The sequence below is a fragment of the Thamnophis elegans genome, chromosome 13, assembly GCF_009769535.1.
Source record: "Thamnophis elegans isolate rThaEle1 chromosome 13, rThaEle1.pri, whole genome shotgun sequence".
Lineage (NCBI taxonomy): Eukaryota > Metazoa > Chordata > Lepidosauria > Squamata > Colubridae > Thamnophis > Thamnophis elegans.
This window is the reverse complement of record NC_045553.1, coordinates 5,624,707-5,633,506: the sequence shown is the minus strand read 5'-3', so window position 1 is coordinate 5,633,506 and position 8,800 is coordinate 5,624,707.

The following is an 8,800-nucleotide window of genomic DNA, read 5'->3' as shown; positions in this document are numbered from 1 at the left end:
TTGTAACTTACAACCTTCCTTCAGACATTTCTTACTCTTTGCCCAATTTAGACAAAAAAGCATACTTGGTTCCCCCCCCCTTCTTTTCTAGAGGCAAAAATCCTCGCTGCTTTTCTGCCTCTTCACCTCTAGATGTAAAATAATGTAAAAATAAAAAGAAGCTATAGCAGGTTTTTTTAAAAAAAAAATTATTGTAATTTGGCATTTTGGAAAGCAGGAATAAAAACTGAGAAAGAAGACAGGGAAGGAAACTCTCCCCCCCCCCCCGCCCAAACCCTTTCAGTTAGAAAACTTATCTGGAACCTATCAAATATGAATTTGACGTGTGTTTTCTAGGCATACAATAATCCATCACCTGCTGTCTTGCTTATGGAGGACTAGGAAGTTGTTTTTCTCTTTCTTTTCCTCTTCGCTATCCATTTTCCTATTTCTCTTCCCTTCTTTCCTTCCTTCTCTTTCACGTTCATTCCCCTTCCTTCCTTCCATCCTTCCTTCCTCCTTCCTTCTACATTATTTTCTGAATGCACTAATTGTGTCTATAGATACATAGACAGACAGACAGACAGACAGACAGACAGACAGACAGACAGACAGATACATACATACATACATACATACATACATACATACATACATATATATATGGATGCCTTAATATATTCTCAAATTTAACCCCCCCTCCCTCCCACACATATACACAAACATCCCAATGTAACTCCACAGGCTTAGAGACAAGCTTAAACAATGAAAACCTTAGTAATTGTATTCACACATGTTCATTCGATGGGACTAGTTTGGGGGTGCCTGCCTCACCCCCACTTTTTCCATGGAACATTGCTCTGTGAGGAAACAGCTTGTTTTTGCAAACAAAACAACTGCGTTGTGTGAAATTGTGGGTCTAATGTACCTGCTGTGTATTTATGTGAGAGAGAGCAAAGATTTAAACAGAGGCATATTTTTGTCTCTATAAGTGTGTGTTGCAATTTGATGTTAAATATAACAGTCTCTAGAAAGGGAAGCCATAATACATGTACAACTATAATAATACATTTTTTGAGGGGGGTGCACATTCACACAATTAACTAGCTTGGACTGAGGAACTGGGAGGTTTTTTGTTTTTTTTTTAAAAAAAGCCAATTTATAGGGACACTACCCTGGTTTTGACCTGTTTTGCAAGCTGCCCACTTTTGCAAGGCCACCATATGGCCGGTGCTGTTGTTACGTAGGATATCCTGGGAGGCAGGGACACAGCCATATCTGTGAACCCAAGTTTAATGTGTTGTGGGAACCCAACTTCACGTTGAAAAATGTGTATATAGCGCTAGTCATCTGTAAATCTAGATTTTCTACAACACACTCATCGATATATATCCATGTTGGGTTAATCTCTGGGTGGGATTATATTTCCTACTTTCCGGCCAACTTGAGGGTCCAATTTTAGACCCAGGACTGAATTTCCACCCCCCGGGAGTGAAATTTTCAACCCAGTCTGAATTATTTTTCTTAACTCCAGGAACAGATAGTTAAGATAATTCTCCCAGGGTACTTGCATTAAAACCCAGAAGGCTGGTGTTGGCACCATGCAGGCAGAATATTTTAATATTCTCGCTTGAGTGCCAGTTTGTAATGTCATATTTTGGGGGGAGAGGGGAGGCGCGGGGGGGGGGGTTAGGTGGGAAAGATGCCTGCTGTCCATTTCTGGATTTCTGTGGCTCCGTTGCTGAGTGGGGAAGGGACGGTTGTCTCCAGACCCCCCCATTGTTGGGCTGCGTGTTTTAGTGGCTTTTGGCTGAGGATTGGCACAGACAGGGTGGCAAAGCTTCTGTGCCCCCCCCCCCACTGGCTTCTCAGGGCAGAAGAGGGTGGGGGAGTCAATCGTGGGCCCTCAGGCCCTTATCCTCATCACTCCTCTCTGTCTCCCTGCAGCAGAGGTAGTCTGGACGATGGCAGGAGCGGAGGAAGAGTTTGGACTGGCGGCCACACCGGGAGATTCACCTCCAAAACAACTGAGCCCCGAAGACAAGGCAGATGGGCAATTGGGGGGCACCAGTAGCAAGCAGCCGGCCTCGCCCCAGCCAGCCTTCACCCAGCAGGTAAGGGGGGCACGAGGAGATGCTTGGCCATGGTAATACCAATAGCAATACCTATAACAACAACAACCTCAAATGAACTCCTCGGCCTGATTAGCTCTCCTTTTCTTTCTCTCTCTTTTCTTTCTTGCTCTTTCCTTTCTCTTTCTCCTCTTCCTTCCCATTCACCTTTTCCTCCTTCCTTCTGCTTCTGCTTCTCCTTTTCCTTCTATTCCTCCTTCTTTCTCCTTCTCCTTCTCCTCTTTCCCTTTTTTCTCCTCCCCCTCCTTCCTTCTCTTTTTCTCCCATCTCCTTCGCCTCCTCTTTTGATTTGATCCCTTTCTCTCTCTTTTTTTAATCCTTCGCTTCTCCTTCTTTCTCCTCCCCTCCCCCTTTCTTCTTCTCCTCCTCCTCCTCCATCGGGCAGTTATAGGAATAATTAAAAATTCTGAAGACGATTATCATCTTCACTGTTATTACTGTTGCCTTGCCCAGAGAATCTTCTGGAACATTATTATCCTTCTGTAGGAGTTCTGTTTCGAAGTGGGCATTAGGAAAACCGAATTAAGATGATAGTGTTATAGTGGCTCCTCTCGCAGCCCAAGGTTTAGCCTGGATTTGGTGTTATTTTTAATCCACTCCATCGAGACCTTCCTAAGGATTTGGTTAGGCAGATGTGGCTGAAATCATACTTTTGACCCCATCAACATCTGCCTATTATCACGGTTCATTGCGCAGTCAGCCAGATGTTTTAGACGGGATTGGCCCTTTCATCCAGCTATGGAGCCCTTCCCCAAAGGCTCTGGGCTAGGCAGATGTGGATGTTTGGTGGTGTTAAAGGGATCCTCAGCAAGATGTCAGCCCTTCCAAGCAGAGCCGCCTCTCGCAATTGACCTGCGGTGATTGTTGTCAATGCCCACGGTCTTCCAGTGGCTCTCCAGATGTTTCGAAACTGCACCCAAGGCGCCTATTAAAATTATGATGATTAAGTCCAAAGTGGGGGGAGGGTCGCGTGGAGGGGATGGCGCTGATGAGGAGGGTCCAGGTCTCCTAACCGCGCTCGCTCTTTCTCTCCCCGCCACCTCTGTTTTGAAATCCAACTCTAAACAAAGAAAACTGCCTTGATCGATGGCTGGGGGACGGTCGCAGAGAAAGTTCTCCGTCTGGGTTAAAAAAAACAACAACAGGTCCTCTTGGGGGCTCCAGCAAGTTTTCTGTTTTTGCTCTCCTTCCGAGGAGGTGAGTGGGAGAGAGCGGTGAATTCCCAGTTGACGGAGGCCGTTTTCTTGACCCGGGAGAACGGCACCTCCGCCGGTCTTCGTAACGGGACTCCGCACAAACCCAGCGAGGAACCCCCGAATTGCAGGTTTTTTTGGGGGGTGCCTTTTATTCAGAAGGTCCCCATCTCTCTCTCTCTCTCGCTCGCTCGCTCTTCCCCCCTGTAATGAATCCCGGAGGAAGCAGCAGCGATAGTCCAACGGTAGTTAGGTTGTTCTCGAAAACTACAGATTGGGATCCCCCCGCGATCTAAACCAAAATTAACTTAGTCTTTCCAGTCCTGGAACAAACTGTGGTTCCAGGATCCATGCTAAAGCGATCCTCTGCCCTTCCTTCCTTCCTTCCTTCCTTCCTTCCTTCCTTCCTTCCTTCCTTCCTTCCTTCCTCCTTCCCATATTGCCAACGTCTTTCCTTCCTTCTTTTCTTCTTCCCTTAATTTACAAATTGTAAAGTTCCTTCCTTCCTTCTTTCTTTTTTCCTTCTTTCCTTAATTGACAAATTGCAAAGTTCCTTCCTCCCTTCTTTCTTTCTTTCTATTTCTCTTTCTTTCTTTCCTTCCTTCTTTCCTTAATTGACAAATTGCAAAGTTCCTTCCTTCTTGCCTGCTTGTCTTCCGGCCTTTCCTTCCTTCCTTCCCTCTTTTCTTGGTTTTTTTCCTTCCTTCCCTTCCCCTTTTTTCTTCCCTTCCTTCCTTTTTCCCTCCCTCCCTTCCCATATTGCAAACGTATTTTCTTCCTTCTTTCTTTTCTTCTTTCCTTCATTTACAAATTGCAAAGTTCCTTCCTTCCTTCCTTCCTTCCTTCCTTCCTTCCTTCCTTCCTTCCTTCCTTCCTTCCTTCCTTCCTTCCTTCCTGGCATGACCATGTCTAAATTCTCATTCAGGGAAAAGGCCCTTTCTCCCTTCCACCAAAAGCCAAAGGCGACTTTCTTGTTTTAAATGCAGACAAGCTTTTGTCCTTAAAGTAGAAGTTAGATCTGGTCTCTTTTGCTGGTTTTTATTTCGTTTTCTTTCCCTTCCTGCATTTCTCCCTTGCGGGGGGGGGGGGTTCCAGGCAGGGCCACTCATGGGTGCACCTCTTTGTGGCTCCTTGCTCTCTGTCTTTCCGTCCGTCCTTGCAGAAGGAAGGCCCAGAGTCAGCCTGTAGGCAAACAAGGAGGCCCTCTGCACCTATCTTCAAATGTACATTTCTGGCTTGCACCTTTGTAAGCGAGCTGCCTGCAGGATTTTCCTCTTGGAGCTGTTTTTTATTTTTTGTTTTCTTCCCAAAGTCCCAACATCTGTTCGTTGGTGATTAAGGATGAAGGCTTCCTTTCTAATCTCTCTCCTTGCCTACCAATTAGGGGGGGGGGGGAGAGGGAGGAAGGGAGAGAGAGAGGGATTAAATTTTTCCTTCTTAGAAGCTGTTTTGTCTACACGTGATGATGGTGAAAGTATATTAAGTGTATATGCTGCCCGATTCTCAGTGATTTGTCATTAACATGAGGATGAGAAAGCCAAATTGTGGCTCCCTTGCAAGAGTGATTCCTTCCTTCCTTCCTTCCTTCCTTCCTTCCTTCCTTCCTTCCTTCCTCTTACTTTCTTTCCTTTTTCTGTCTTTCTCTCTTTCTTTTTTCTTTCTCTCTCTTTCTTCCTTTCTCTTCCTTCCTTCCTCTTTCTTTCTTTCTTCTTTTTCTGTCTTCCTTCCTTCCTCCCTCTTTCTTTTTTCTTTTTCTCTCTCTCTTTCTTTCTCTTCCTTCTTTCTTTTCTCTCTCTCTCTCTTTCTTTCTTCCTTTCTCTCTCTTCCTTCTTTCCTCTTTCTTTTTTCTTTCTTTCTCTCTTCCTTTCTTCCTTCCTTTCTCCTTCTTTCTTTCCTTCCTGCCTTCCCTCCCTCCTCTCTCTCTCCCTCCCCCCCCCTTCATATTAAGATGGCCTGATAGACAAATCTCAATTTTGCCATTGTCATCCTGAGGTTTCCCTTTCTGGTCATTCTACCTCTTCCAAGGTCAAATTGCAACCGAAAGCAGCTTCTATTTGTAGACATGCCCTACATCTGTGATGGCGAACCGATGGCACGGGTGCCAGTGGTGGCATGCAGAGCCCTCTCTGTGGGCATGTGGGCCAGCTCCTCTTCTGGTTTCCAATACGCCCATGCCCACCGGCCAACTGGTCTTCGGGTTTCCAGCGGTCCCGCGTGCATTCTGGCTTGGGCACTCTCTGCCGAAAAGGTTCACCATCAGTGCCCTACATTCTTTTTTTAAGTTGTGTGGGTTTCCTGCCTCTCTGGGCACTTGAGAAAAGCAGCCGTTTAATATTGGCCGTTGGTTTTAATCTTAGATGTGGCATCAGCTTCAATTTTGGGGTTCACTGGTATTGAATTGCTTTTGATGGAACCTGCCTTAAAAGGGTAGGCTGAGAGATGAAGAAAAGTCTTCAGTGGCCCAAATGGAGGCAGTTTGGCCTAGTGGGTTAAGGCGCCAAACTAGAAACTAGGAAACCATGAGTTCAAATCCCACCTTAGTCATGAAAGCCAACTGGATGACTTTGGGCCAATAATCAGGAGATGGTGAGTTCTAGTCCCACTTTAGGCATGAGAGCTGGCTGGGTGTCTTTGAACTCGTCCCTCTTTCTCTTTTGGCCCAGCCCACCTCACAGGGTTGTTGTTGCAGTAGGGAAAATAAAAGGAGGAAGAAGAATTGGTCATGTTGAGTGCCTTGAGTTATTTATAAAAATAATAATAATACAAAATTCTATAAAAAAAATATGCGCCGAGTTGGTAGGATTTTGCCTGTTAAGGTTTTTTTTATGTCAAGATTGCAATTACATACTGTCTGTATTTATATATTATATTATACAATAGGAGCAGTAAATCGTATTATTGGAATAGAGTGGTATTTATACAGTATTAAGGCTCCCGTATTTATATAACCAAAACCTTTAAAGATAAAGAAGTAGTTTATATCAATATGAACTGTGATTTCCAAAACGTCAATGTTTTTTTTTTCCTTTTCCCTTTTGTTAATATTGTTATTCCTCTTAATACTTTACTTGGCTTTAATACGGTGATATTTATGCAGTGTTAAGGTTCTTGAGACTCCTTTGATTTGCTAAATTTGTATCCCCATGGGAATACTGCAATGGTCGTTCAGTGGGAAAAATGGTCACAAGTCACTTTTTCCAATGCCGTGGTCATTTCAAATGGTCACTAAGCGAACTGTTGTAAGTCGAGGACTTCCTGTATTTATTTTCAGTGCTTTCAATCATTCTCAACCTGTGGCACTAACAATAATTAGGAATAGTAGTAATTATTAGTACTAATAATCCCTGCAGGCAGTGGTGATTTTTTATTTGATGCCGGTTCTGTGGGCGTGGCTTGGTGGGCATGGCAGGGGAAGGATACTACAAAATCCCCATTCCCTCCACACTCCAGGGGAAGGATACTGAAAAATCTCCACTCCCTCCCCACTCCAGGGGAAGGATACTGTAACCTCCCCACTCCAGGGGAAGGATACTGTAACATCCCCACCCCAGGGGAAGGATACTGCAAAATCTCCACTCCCTCCCCACTCCAGGGGAAGGATACTGTAACATCCCCATTCCCTCTCCACTCCAGGGGAAGGATACTGCAAAATCTCCACTCCCTCCCCACTCCAGGGGAAGGATACTGCAAAATCTCCACTCCCTCCCCACTCCAGGGGAAGGATAATGCAAAATCTCCACTCCCTCCCCACTCCAGGGGAAGGATACTGCAAAATCCCCATTCCTCTCCAGGGGAAGGATACTGCAAAATCCCCAGTCCCTCTCCACTCCAGGGGAAGGATACTGCAAAATCTCCACTCCCTCCCCACTCCAGGGGAAGGATACTGTAACATCCCCATTTCCTCCCACTCCAGGGGAAAGATACTGCAAAATCCCCAGTCCCTCCCCACTCCAGGGGAAGGGTAATGCAAAATCTCCACTCCCTCCCCACTCCAAGGGAAGGATACTGCAAAATCTCCACTCCCTCCCCACTCCAGGGGAAGGATACTGCAAAATCCCCATTCCCTCCCCACCCCAGGGGAAGGATACTGTAACATTCCCATTCCCTCCCCACTCCAGGGGAAGGATACTGTAACATCCCCATTCCCTCTCCACTCCAGGGGAAGGATACTGCAAAATCTTCACTCCCTCCCCACTCCAGGGGAAGGATACTGCAAAATCCCAATTCCCTCCCCACTCCAGGGGAAGGATACTGTGAAATCCCCATTCCCTCTCCACTCCAGGGGAAGGGTACTGCAAAATCTCCACTCCCTCCCCACTCCAGGGGAAGGATACTGCAAAATCTCCACTCCCTCCCCACTCCAGGGGAAGGATACTGCAAAATCCCCAGTCCCTCCCCACTCCAGGGGAAGGATACTGCAAAATCCCCATTCCCTCCCCACTCCTGGGGAAAGGATACTGCAAAATCCACATTCCCTCCCTATTCCAGGGGAAGGATACTGCAAAATCCACATTCCCTCCCCACTCCTCTCTTCTTTTTCCCCTTCCTACCCTCTCTCCTACTCTTACTTCTCCTCCCTGTCTGCCTCTCCTTTCCTCTTTCTTCTTTCCCTCTCCTTTCGGAAAAAAAAGAAAATATTCAGGAAATCTCCAGCCCGTCCTATTATAGCTCCTTCTATTTTGATGCTTGGGTCTTATCAGCGCTGCTGGTATCGGAAAGTTCCCAGCGGCTCCCACGGCCGCGGGCGCGAGCGATTCTGAAAATGCGGGGCGTTGGGCCACCCCCTCCTCTAAACGCCCTCCCCATTTGGGGAGAGATAACGCCCAAACTCTCTTGAGCTGCCAAGGGATGAGGTCAAAGACGGCGCAAAATCGAGTTATCACTGAGCGGCGGCGGCGGCGGCGGCGGCGGCGGGAGGGGGCAAAAAACCCAGACTCTGGTTCCCCTTTTCTTCCCCGGCAAGATCCATTCACATGTAACGCGGTCTCCCCTTCCCGGATTAAGCCCCGAGAGTGGAACGCCCCGAGGGCTCCACCGATCGGGCGGGGGTGGTGGTACGTGAGAAGGGTGCCGTTCAGAGACTGTCGCCTTTGGCAACTCAAATGTTAAGTTGACTTTGAAAGGGGGAGCGCGTCGGGGGCGAGAACGGGTTTCACGTGTATTGGAAAAAGAATTGGATCCAACGCACGTGTGTTTCGGAGAGAGAGAGAGAGACCCTTGGAAATTTGCGCGCGACGGCCCGCAGGCGGCCCGAGGAAAGAAAGTGGTGTTTGGGAATGAAAACAGAAGGGCACGTTATAAGAGCACGTGTGAATGAGATGGTGTTTATTTGCGTTTTTTCCATCCCCCCCCCCTTGGTGTATTTCCTTCTTGGAGTAGGGGGTCCTTGGTGAAACCCCTTGGGTATCTTTGTAACTGTATGTTCTTCAGGTTTTATATAGATTCATTTGTAAGTTAAATTTGTATAGCTGCTCATCTCAGTAAATAATACACACA